Genomic DNA, 12229 nt, shown 5'->3' on the forward strand with positions numbered 1-12229 from the left:
GTGTGTGCAAGGCGCAGAATAACACGATGGGAACGAAGAGACCCCCCCAAATGATGCATATGTCTAAAGTCGGTGCTAGTTAGGCGTCGCGGGTCCTGAGGCGGAGGAGAGAGACGTGCACATCATCTCCTCCGGTGTGTCTGTCAATCCGTTTGCCAGCCTGTCTGCGTGTGTGAGTGCGCGCGCGTGTGTGCACAAATATGTGAGGAAACACCCTGATACTGACACCAGAGGAGGAAAAAAAATAGCAGTGACTGAAGCCAAAGCTACCCTGTAACGCTATGTACTAACCCTGACAGGCTGGAATGCAACTTACAGGTGACTAATGATTCGATCACACCTGAGGATCATCCAGAGGCGTTATGTAAAGGAAGGGCAGCAGTGGCGGAAATGCACGCACAGTCATGCAATGACGGTGTCTGGGAGAGCGTGACATAATTAATAAGATTTTTTTTTAAAGAAAAGAAAAAGAAAATCAATAAAAAGTCATGCTGCATGGATTTTTGTCCGCGCTGCGGGAGATATGCGCTTGTGGTTCACAACGCTGCCATCATGATAAACACAGAAATCATTTGGTTTTAACTGTATGCAATGAAGTCAGCAAAAACAATGCGTGGGAATAGCGTATTTTGTGCCTGTTGCAACACGTGAACGCCCTGTAAGTGAGGGAGGAGCCAGGGAAAACCCCTCACTGTCTCTGCAACAGCGGTCGAATGGGACACTTGCTCCTTATCCAACAAAAGGGAACGTTCAGCCTGCACTGCACATTTGTGACAACACAAGCGCTGACAGTGAACACAGTGGAGGTGACACAAATAGCTCGTGGCTTACCTACAGTACAAAAGAGCAACAAAGAGCGCTGCGTAGAGAAGCAGCGGAGAGCTGAAGTTGCGTCCTCGGACACGGTTTACTGCAGAAATTGTACACAGGAAACACACTGCGCCAAAACACAACAACATGAGGCAACTGAGCCGATTCCACCTGAGCACGCGGGCGCACACACACACATACACCGAGCATTTAAAGTTACCGGCAGGAAAAACCCGGACGAGAGACACGCAGCGAGAAAAGCATGTCCGACTCTGAGTGTGCAGCTACCGACACCGACCTATATCACAGCAGCAAACCCCGCTCCGGCCCCGGCCCCGGCTTCAAAACACGCATACAAGCAAATGAAGCGCACTCAAAGTGTGTTTGTGAATACTCACAGGTGCAGGGTTGTAACACACCTTTAGTGTAAAGAGGAGGGGTACAGCTCTGTTTTCTCCCTTCACCTTCTCTCTCACTTTCTATTGCAGGAAACAGACAGGCCCACTGACGTCAACGGGGGTCCCGTCTCCGCCTCTCAGCCATGGGGTGGCCTTTCCGGGCAGTGGGGGGATCCCGACAGCAGCCATCATCGCACCGATGACTCCTCGGAGTCAGAATTTCAATCGTGTGTGTACTCCGCGCACTTCCTCCCCCTCTTCCTCCTCCTGCTGCTTCTTTTCCTCTCCCGGTTATACTGTATATCAGACTCTGTCCTAGTCGAGGATGTAGGAGCCGCAGTTCGTGTCGTCTGTCGTAAATCTCCTGAAGGACCCCCCCCCCCCTTCTCCTGCACATAGTTAAGGACTGACGGTTTTCCCGGAGGTTCCTTGTTGTCAGGTCACGTTGTGCCCCTCCGCCACTACCGACCGGGCTTTCCCATGCACAAACCAGCAGCAGGGCCACAACAGTGGGTCTCTCTGTACCAGGACGGCTGCCCTTGGTGGTAAATGACAAAACATAGATGAACTTTGGCCTCCATTACTTAGTGCCGACCGCTCAAATATATGTATATAAATATGTATGTATGTAAATATATATATATATATATATATATATATATATATATATATTGTACTACAGTTGTACTACCTAACTAACAGGAACAGGACTCCCAGAGAAGCTGTTGGATAGCAGCATAGTACATTTACACAAATATTATAAATACTGAAGCCAGTATGTTACCATTTGCATACAGCCAATGGTAACAGTTCACTTCCAAACTCATTTGCATAAAGCCAAAGCTGTGTGAGGGCAGGCTAACAGACAGCAGACCCACCAGTGGCCCATTAAGAGAGCTAGCAAACAAATATCCATTAAGTCTGCAGCCCTGGTTCATGTCACTGTGCAGACCAGCCAGAAAATTTCTCAAAGTGTCAGATCAGCCGTTCCGGACCGTGAAAAGTGTTCAGTATTCTTACTAGCATAGCATCTGTCTTAAGCCCAATTAAGCTACATTTAGCAAAGCCCCCTGTCTACTCAACTGCAGAAACTAGGAGGCTAAAGGACCTAGCTGCATGTCTCCACAGCAAAGACACCTTTTCTTCCCTTTATAAATAAATCCATAACATTAGCCTGAAATTAAATGTACTTTTACATTATCTTTTGAAGCAAAATTACTTTTGTACGATATAAAATAAAAAGATGTGCTAACAGTGTTAATGTCTGGCTAAGGTTGACTTGAGCAATATATCTTCTATCTATCTATAGTCGAGTCTACTTGTATATTATTGCACATATGAATGTGTAACTTTGAAGTGACCTGTTTGGATTCACAGCCACCACCACATTAACTCATACTTTCCACGTTAGCTTTAGCTTAGCATTTAGACGCCAGCACAAAGGGGAATTTTACTTCTTGCTCAATTTGAACTTTCCTCCAATAAAATGTCAAAATAACATGAAATAATGGCAACCATAATTTATAATGTTCTCACAGCCCACTCAGTCAGAGGTCCGTAAAACAGGCGATTTGCTCTGAAACAGATAATAGGTGTATTATAATATTGTTTCAGTTGTATTATAATAACTGTATATCATTTGCAGCAGAAGTTGCCTGGGTGCACTGGTGTGCTGACTGCCACGACACCATGTTGTTATTTTTAGTTAGTTAGTCCAGCTATGACACATCACCAAAGGAAAAAGGTCATGCTATTTTTTGCCACATAGTCATGAATAGCTTTCAAATAAATGCATAAGTAAATCTTTTCACGGAGCAACTGGTTCCTTGTAAAGACATTTATGTGAAATAATGTAATTAAAAATGTTCATGTGTATGTAAAAGCATCACAATTACTGTGGATTTATTTAAATGAAAATAGGCTAATTTGCATTGAATTTAAACTTAAGAGTAAAAAGAGATGACCCAGATTAGTGAACTAAACTGCAGCCGTTATACTTTTTCATATCATTAGCTGCGGTTTCCGCAAAAAAATGTCTCAGATAAACACACTGTCACCCAAAGAAACTTTGCTGCAGTGAGGCAAATCTACCATTAATAAATGATTGTGTGACAGCCGCCCACCATCATATCACAGGCTTCCAGCAGACTGCAGAGTGGGACTCCTGGCTTAGTCGAGCTTTATGACTCACCTGTTTCAACTGCAACAACTTAAAATGGCACATTTGAATAGTGGAACTTTTTTTTCTGCAGTAGGGACAAGGTGTTGTCTCTTCACATCCAGCGATCTGAACATTGATGCAGTCTGTTTGGGGGATTGAATCAATGAATGTTGTCAATGAATGTAAAAGTTATTCAGTTCTCAAATCAATTAAAATAGAAACTGTAGACACAGAGACTTGTTTTTCTGAGAGTGAGACTTTAACTGGGGGCGGTATGCCCAAGTCAAAATTGACATGCAGCATGAAAAAGGCAAGGAGGAGGTGGACAAATTATCTGCACACTCGCAGTTCACAGTTCACAGTTTAACACTTAGATATATCTTATCAATTTCATCAGTTGTAGCTTGCTAGTGTAAGCTAAAGTTAACAATTTAAACCCATAACTTGGTTATCACCTGACTTTTTAATGTTTCTTTTTAATATTAAAAGGCTAATATAGAATGAGTTATAAAAACAGAAATAGGGTTTTTTTTTCTAACATAAATCTTGCTATAGAAAAACATCAGATCAGGATCAGTCCTGAATACTGTAATGTAACTAATATGTACCTCCATGTGTTTGGAGAAAAAGGCTGGTAGTGAGCTAGCTCAATGTTTGCTTACTTTAGAGCTGGTAAACAGACACATTAGTCTATACGTTTCTTTTATTATAGGCCTGTATATAGGCATGAACAGGGATCCCTCCTCTGTTGCTCTTCCTGACATTCCATCTTTTCTTTCCCTGTTGAAGATTATTTTTGGGATCAGAACAGTTTCTCTCATGGTAGAATGCATCATATGATAATCAACCTATAGAAATTTGTGATAGATCATTTCCTGACTTAAGTTGACCCCTCACACTTTTAAGGATCATAGTGTCAGCTTCCACTGAAGAGAAAATATTTTTAACATTCCCAGTGTCAGTTAGACCTTTGTCAGTGCAGCGATATGATTACAGTTTGGTCATATTAAAGATGGGGACTTCCTAAACTGTCCCCACAGCAGTGTTAGTAAATGGCAGCAGGGCTATAAATATCCTGGAGTGGTAACAGAAAATAAGCACAGCTGCCCAGCAGAACTGTCCTCCTGAACAATAGCCTCTTATGTGAGACAAAGCACTGCTGCTTGTGTCCTTCGCTGAACGCTTAGCATACATGAGCCTGTTTTTATATCTTTTTTTTCTTATCAAAAATAGATATATTTTAACAAACGCAACCTTCCGAAGAAAAATAGTATTCATAAGGCAATGCTTGTGTGTCCTATTTTTCTTGGCACCCAGTGAGACGTTTGGATAGATTGATGTTGCTGAAGTATTTATAGGGTGGCATCCTTTTATCTTTTTTTATGCACGTCCTATTGCTGAACATATGCCATATGGCTTTGACACCAAGGCTGTCCTGTGTAGATACACTCTACCTTATACACATATAACATCATACTGGACCATTTTCCATTTAAAAACCATCACAGAGGCCAGAAGCAGTGAGCAAACAGCCCCCTAACAAACTATATCTGAGGGCTTTCAATTAGAGGAACATGCCTGGCTATATTATGAGGCTATATTGTCCATTTGTATCCATACAGGGTGTTGTTTTTATCATCAGTAGAGAGACAGACTGAATGCCCAGGGCTAGCCAAGGACAACATTCAAGAGCACCGAAGCCACCGTAGAGCTGGAAAAGTGAAGATATGGAGTCCAAATGTTCATAAACTGTCCCTCTGACGAGTGAAGCAGACAGGTCAGGTACTCAAGGAGAAAACATTCCATAATTATCTAAAAAGATATTCTTCCTTGCTGCATATGTGAGGATGTTATGCAATATGCTTGTATTTTAGGACATGTCCAGATACAGTGAGTATAAGTGCCCACTGAGATTTTACATTTTAAACATACAGGTGAGAGTTGAGAGTTAATTTTATGTCTTTTTTTAGGAGAGATTTGTAAATGGTGCACAATCTTAAATTGCAGCAATCTGGCACGGTTACACACAGATATTTTCTTTGTTTATTCTTTGTTTGAGTCCATATCCTAGTCCACTTGTCCCCATCAAGATCTATACCAAGTTCACCTTGCCACTTCTGCATAACATCCTGTACATTTATCACATCTGGCTGGCACAGTCTGGCTTAAGACATTGTGAAAACGAGTAATGGATTTCTTAGTCGGGCCAAGGAGGAGTAATTGTTCAACTGCAGATGTAGTAGCATCAATACTAAGAGTAGTGTTCAGAAGGTCACCAACTTACTAGATCATGCACCATTCAGTGTGCATGCGCTGCCCATGACCGCCTGGACCAATGACAGTTCGGCAATTAAGTGCCTTAATTGAAGTGACCTTTTGCAGGCTCTTTTTTTTCTTTTTTTCCCTTTCTTTTCAGTTGCGGTTACGGGAGACACTGCTGGCACTCTTTTTCATTCGAATTCAGCATTTATCACTCATTTTCAGATTTTTGATGGTGTTTTTTTTTTTCTTTTCATATTCTGTGTGCGTCCATAAGAAGTGAGTACTATATTTTGTTTGTTCAATTTATCATGTGTGGTGTTTCTGTGTGTTTTATCACCTGTCTGACTTCATCATCATATACGTCATTATTCATACTGTTTTATTCATTACTATTTCAGATGTTTAAAATTTCATATTTGTTTACATACTTTTCTTATTGTCTTTGCAGTTACCACACACACACACACCCACACACATATAAAACTACGGTTCCATTTCTTGAATAAACAATTCAGAAGAACAGAGAGTGGTCACCATCATATTCATTGTTCTCACTGGACAAACTGTGTAGGTGTACAGCCAGATAATCCTTCATTTTAACAGGTCTCAAAGTTTGGGGATTATAAGCCAGCACCTCTTTTATATGGTCCTTCAAGTCGGATGTACAGTTTCCACAGCATATGATGGCATTCCCAGGTAATACTCATCCTCGCCGTGATGTTCGCCCACCTCGTTTCCTTTACGATTTCCTGGTGCAGCTTCCGAGACAACACCTACCTCAGTCAAACACACTCTATGATCACTCCACTGAGAGAGATAGCAGGTATCATCCTGCATCTGAAGTCCCACCTCATGAACAGACATCTCAGAGCCTCGCATCAGAAGCAGTCCTGTCAGCACTGAGAGACATGAGAGAGGACAATAATCAGCTCAGGCAAGAGATGCAGACACTCTTAAGTGCTCTCACACCACAACCAACAGCTGCTCAGCCATTCGCTTCCCGTTATGATGGTCTCCATCAAAGGCAGCCCCAGTTTGAGGATAGCGGTGCCTCCATCACGAGGCCCCCTGCTCCAGACTGTGTATCAACTCCACTGTTATATGCCAGACAGCCTTCCGGTCGACCAGAGGAGGAGTTTCGGGATGTGCCATGGCCGGACTCATCTCCTCCACTGCATCCACATCAAGCTGGTGAGCCATTTCCTCCGCCCACCGCCAGTGTCATACCTCCCTCCTGACAGCTCTGCACCTCAGGACTCATTCATGCAGATGTCACATCATCAGTATCATCACCCTCCATATGTTACTGAGCTTACTGATCATCTCAAGGGTATGAACATAAACTATGATCATGCTGCTGGAGCACCTTCAGTGCTCACACCAGACTATGCAGAGCCATACACTCTTCCTCGTGGCCAATCATCTCGCTTCCATCACTCATCTGGGGACCCATCGCACTGGCCACCTACAGATTCAAGAGGATGGAGAAGCTACAATCAGCCACACTCTCCAGCTCATCAGGAGATTACATATCGTGGCCCAAAGCCTCACATCCCACACTTCACTGCTGATGACCCCTGTCAGTTTGCTCGTTTGAAGATAGTGCTTGACAACATCCTACCTGCTGATGCTACTGAGCGCTTCAAATACCAGATTCTTGTTGACCATCTCAAGCTTGAAGACGCACTCCTCATTGCTGACTCCTACAGCAATAGTATGTATCCCTACAGCAATACTATGGCCTCACTGACGGAGCTTTATGGCCAGCCTCACAAATTGGCCTTGCAGCGTATCAATGAGGTTATGACTGAGCCTGCAGTCAAGAGTGGTTACGGAAGAGGATTCCGGCTATTTGCACTGAAAGTGAGGGCACTAGTAGGGATGCTAGATCAACTGGGGAAAGAAGGGAGAACGGAGCTGGAGTGCAGGTCCCACATCTCACGCCTTCTGTCCAAACTGCCACATGACCTGAGAGCACAATTCAAGCGCTTCATCAATCCAATTCGCACCCCAGTCCCTAATTTGCTGGATTTCTCTGATTGGTTGGAATATGAGGTCCGCATCCAAGATGATGATGTACAGAGATATTCCTCCCGACCATTCAAAGTTTGCGTCTTGACCACCAGAGAGGTGTCAAGGTCAAACCGAAGTCTGCAGCTCATTCCACCATAGTGTTGCTTGGATGCGACCCACCAGCCAAGGAACCAGAATCTTCTACACAACCAAGACCCCAGATCAATAATTCAGAGAAGCCCAAGAAGTATTGCCCCTTCTGTGATGATATTCAGCATTACTTCAATCAGTGCTCAGAATTCAAGAAATTCACAAAGGAGCAGAAAGCAGCTTGGATCAGGACTAATAAACGGTGCTGAAGATGTGGAATAGAGCATCAAGCAGCACAGTGCTATCTCAAAGCCAAATGTCAGCAATGCAACCAAGTTCATTTGGAAGTACTACATGATGTTAATGCATCAGTACCCATCAGACCAGAAAGACCAGCCCCAGGACCTATACAGCCAGTGACGTACTACCTAGATCCCTCATGGAGGACTAGTTGTGTGCTGCTGAAGATGGTTAAAGTGCTACTCTACAATGGGAAAAGGAGGATTGAAACATATGCCATTCTGGATGATGGGTCAGAGCGCACCATCCTCCTCCACAGTGCTGCTCATGAATTGGGCCTTCAGGGTCCAAGTGAGGACCTTGCCCTCAGAACGATTCGTCAAGACATCAGTACAGTTCCAGGCAGGTCAGTCTCCTTCTCTGTATCCTCCGCCTTTCACCCTCAGAAACGGTTCAGGATACATGGGGCATTCACTGCCATAGATCTCGGTCTTTCCAAACATTCTCATCCCATCGACACTCTGCAGAAGGTGTACCGTCATCTCAGAGGTCTGCCCCTCCACTCATTCAATCAAGCACAACCGCTGCTCAGACTATCCTCATCTCCTCAGTCCAGTCGAGCCTGTGCACTTAGGACCTCCAGGTGGACCAGCTGCACTCAAGACACTACTTGGTTGGACACTTTAAGGTCCTGCCAAAGTACTTAAGCACCAGTCCTCCACCCCTCAGTGCTTGCTTACCAACACCTTGACTCCATCTGCTGAACTCCTCAGTCATGTGACCAGACTGTGGCAGATGGATGTCCTGCCGTATCAGAATGAGAAGCTCATCATACAGTCTAAGCAAAACACAGCAGCAGTCAGGATTCTGGAAGAGAAAACTATCAGAGTGGAAGTAGATGGCATTCAGAGATATGCTACCCCCCTGCTATGGAAAAAGAATGTTCCCCCCTTCAGCACACCTAAGGAGTCGGTGCTGGGTCTTCTGCATGGGACTGAAAAACACCTCTCTAAGAATCCTGCTAAAGCAGAAACCTACAGCCAGGAGATTAAGAAGTTGTTGGATGCTGGTTACATCAAGAAACTCACCTCAGCTGAATCACAAGCCAGCGTCAGTGCCTGGTACATACCTCATCATATGGTCCGACATAACGTGAAGGATCGCATCGTGTTCAATTGTTCATTCGCACATCAAGGTGCCAGCTTGAATGAACATCTTCTTCCAGGACCTACCCTAGGATCCACTCTGCTCGGTGTGCTGCTCCGTTTCAGAGAATATCCCATTGCAGTCAGCAGTGATATCAAAGGGATGTTTCACCAGGTCCGCCTCTTGCCCGAGGACAAACCATTCCTTCGATTCCTCTGGCGTGACACAGCTCGCAGCACATCACCTGATGTTTATGAATGGCAGGTGCTGCCATTTGGCACTACATGTAGTCCCTGTTGTGCCGCATTCACACTTCAGAAGCATGTCTTGGATCACAGTAGCCCAGGTGAAGGAACTCATCATTCAGTGGAGAACTGCTTCTATGTCGACAATCTCCTGCAGAGCTTCACCTCCATATCAGAAGCAGAGCAAATTGTCAAACAGCTGCAGCAACTTCTCCTCACAGGCGGGTTCGAGCTACGCCAGTGGGCTACCAATGTGCCAGCCATCATCAGTCATCTGCCGCCAGAATTGAAATCAGATAGCAGCGAACTCTGGCTATCTCCAGATGGTACTGACCCACCAGAGCGAGCCCTAGGACTACTATGGCACTGTACTTCTGACCATCACCCACCAGCTACGCCACACTGATCATCCTGAGCCCACTATGCGTAACATCTATCGAGTCTTGGCCAGGCAGTACGACCCCCTTGGACTGCTTATCCCTTACACCACCCGAGCCAAAATACTGGTGCAGCGCTACTGGTGTAAGAAAAGAGATTGGGATGACCCACAACTACCAACTGACCTACTCCAGCAGTGGCATGCATGGGAGAGCGAACTTCATCAACTCCCTGACATCTCACTTCCCAGATGTTATGTGAGCCCAGAGACTGACTTCTCAACCTGCACTCAGAGTATTCATATCTTTCCAGATGCATCAGAGAAAGCATATGGAGCCGTAGCCTACCTCCGGACAGTGGATCATGCAGGTTCGATCCAACTAGAGTTCCTAGCAGCAAGATCCAGAGTGGCTCCAGTTCGTCAGCAATCCATCCCGAGGCTAGAACTCTGTGCTCCTCACGCTGGTGCCCAGCTTGCTGCTGTCCTGAGGAAGGAGCTCACCCCCTCCATCTCGAGCATCACCTATTGGACTGACTCTACCACAGTCCTCACCTGGCTGCAGTCACAGTCTTGCCGCTATAAGGTATTCGTTGGTGCCAGAGTGGCAGACATTCAGGAGATGACTGAGGGCAGTGTCTGGCGGTATGTCAACTCAAGAGACAACCCTGCTGATGACATAACTCGGGGATTGAATCTATCACAGTTCCTTGGCCACAACCGCTGGAGTCATGGACCTACATTCCTGCATCAAGATGAAGCATCTTGGCCTGCAACTCCAGACATCTCCTCATCTGATGATTCAGCTGAACTTCGCAAAGTCAGTTTCTGTGGACACATCTCTGTGCCATCTGATCCCTGTCTGCCTGATATCAGCACCTTCAGCAACTTCAGTGAGCTGCTTGAGGCTTCAGTTCGAGCACGTCATGGGGCAGCTACAGCCTCAAATCCAACAGCAGAGGATTACAAGCAAGCTGAACTGGCCTTATTCAGGAAGGTACAGAGAGACTGCTTCCCAGAGGAATTTGACCTCTTGGCATCTCAGAAATCAGTGCCAACCAACAGCAGACTACTCACCTTGGCTCCAGAGTATGACCAAGAAACTCTTTTGATCCGCGTGGGAGGACGGCTCTGCAGATGTGATTCCCTCTGCCAAGACACTCTGCATCCAATTGTGCTTGACCCTCATCATCACATCACCAAGCTGATAATCAAAGACTTTGACAGACGATTTGCCCATCCAGGACCTGAGAGAGTCTTTGCTGAGCTACGCAGACGTTTCTGGATTCTTCGTGGCAGAGAGGCTGTTCGTAAACACCAATACACCTGTCCAGAATGCAGAAAATGGCGCAGCAACCCAGTCATTCCTAAAGTGGCCGACCTTCCACCCTCCAGATTACGACTTCATCGCCCAGCATTCTATTCCTCAGGTGTGGACTGTTTCGGACCATATCTCATCAAGACTGGGCGGCGAACAGAGAAACGATGGGGCATAGTGTTCAAATGCCTGACCACCCATGCCGTGCACCTTGATCTTTTAGCCAGTATAGACACTGACTCATTCCTGATGGGACTCCGTCGCTTCATCGCAAGATGGGGAAAGCCATATGAGCAACTATCTGACCAGGGAACAAACTTCAAGGGTGGCAGCTCAGAACTCAAAGAGGCATTCAATTCACTCACCCCATCTCTACAGTCACAACTTGCAAGTCAACAGATTCATTTCCAATTCAATCCTCCTCATGCTCCACACTTTAGAGTTTCCTGGGAGCGTGAGATCCGTACCATCAAGTCCGCCCTACACACCACACTGGGATCTCAGACTGTCACAGAGGAAGTCTTGAGAACTATACTCATTGAGGTCAAGGGCATCATCAACTCCAAGCCCCTGGGTTACACCTCATCTGATGTTGCAGACCCAGATCCGATCAGTCCCAACATGTTGCTGATGGGGCGGCCTGACCTATCTACAGGTCATTTATTCAGATACAGAGCTCCTCAGCCGTCGCAGATTGAAACAGTGCCAAGCTTTGGCTGATCAATTCTGGATCCACTTCATCTGGAACTATCTGCCTTCTTTCCAAACCCATTCCAAATGGCAACAGGAAAGGGACGATCTAACTGTTGGTTCAATTGTCCTTATAGTCAACCAGCAGCTCCCACGTGCCATGTGGCCAGTTGGAAAGGTTATTGCTGTCATTCCTGGTGTTGACGGTCAAGTGCGGACTGCTCAGATCCAAGTAAAGGACAAGTCATACACACGACCAGTTGCACGGCTTATAAGACTCCCAGCATTCCCACAAAACACTCCTGGCTGACCTTGAACTAATTCAATTTTGCTCCACAAAATTGGGGGCGGCTGTTCAGAAGGTCACCAACTTACATAGATCATGCACCATTCAGTGTGCATGCGCTGCCCATGACTGCCTGGACCAATGACAGTTCGGCAATTAAGTGCCTTAATTGAAGTGACCTTTTGCAGGCTCTT

General features: G+C 45.6%; 1 protein-coding gene across 4 annotated transcripts in view; it reads right to left on the reverse strand.

Annotated features, from left to right (window-relative positions):
• Nucleotides 1-1451, reverse strand: part of hivep1 (HIVEP zinc finger 1) — an 82854-nt gene extending 81403 nt beyond the window's left edge. The window contains exon 1 of one of the 4 annotated variants that reach the window (XM_027276416.1): nucleotides 1230-1451. The gene's annotated coding sequence lies outside the window, so the exon portion shown is untranslated. Of the gene's footprint in view, nucleotides 1-831; nucleotides 998-1108; nucleotides 1187-1208 lie in introns of those variants that run through there. The other 3 variants (XM_027276406.1, XM_027276424.1, XM_027276433.1) reach the window with 3 other exon arrangements.
• Nucleotides 1452-12229: the final 10778 nt, after the last annotated feature.

This window comes from Larimichthys crocea, chromosome III (assembly GCF_000972845.2).
Source record: "Larimichthys crocea isolate SSNF chromosome III, L_crocea_2.0, whole genome shotgun sequence".
Taxonomy (NCBI): domain Eukaryota; kingdom Metazoa; phylum Chordata; class Actinopteri; family Sciaenidae; genus Larimichthys; species Larimichthys crocea.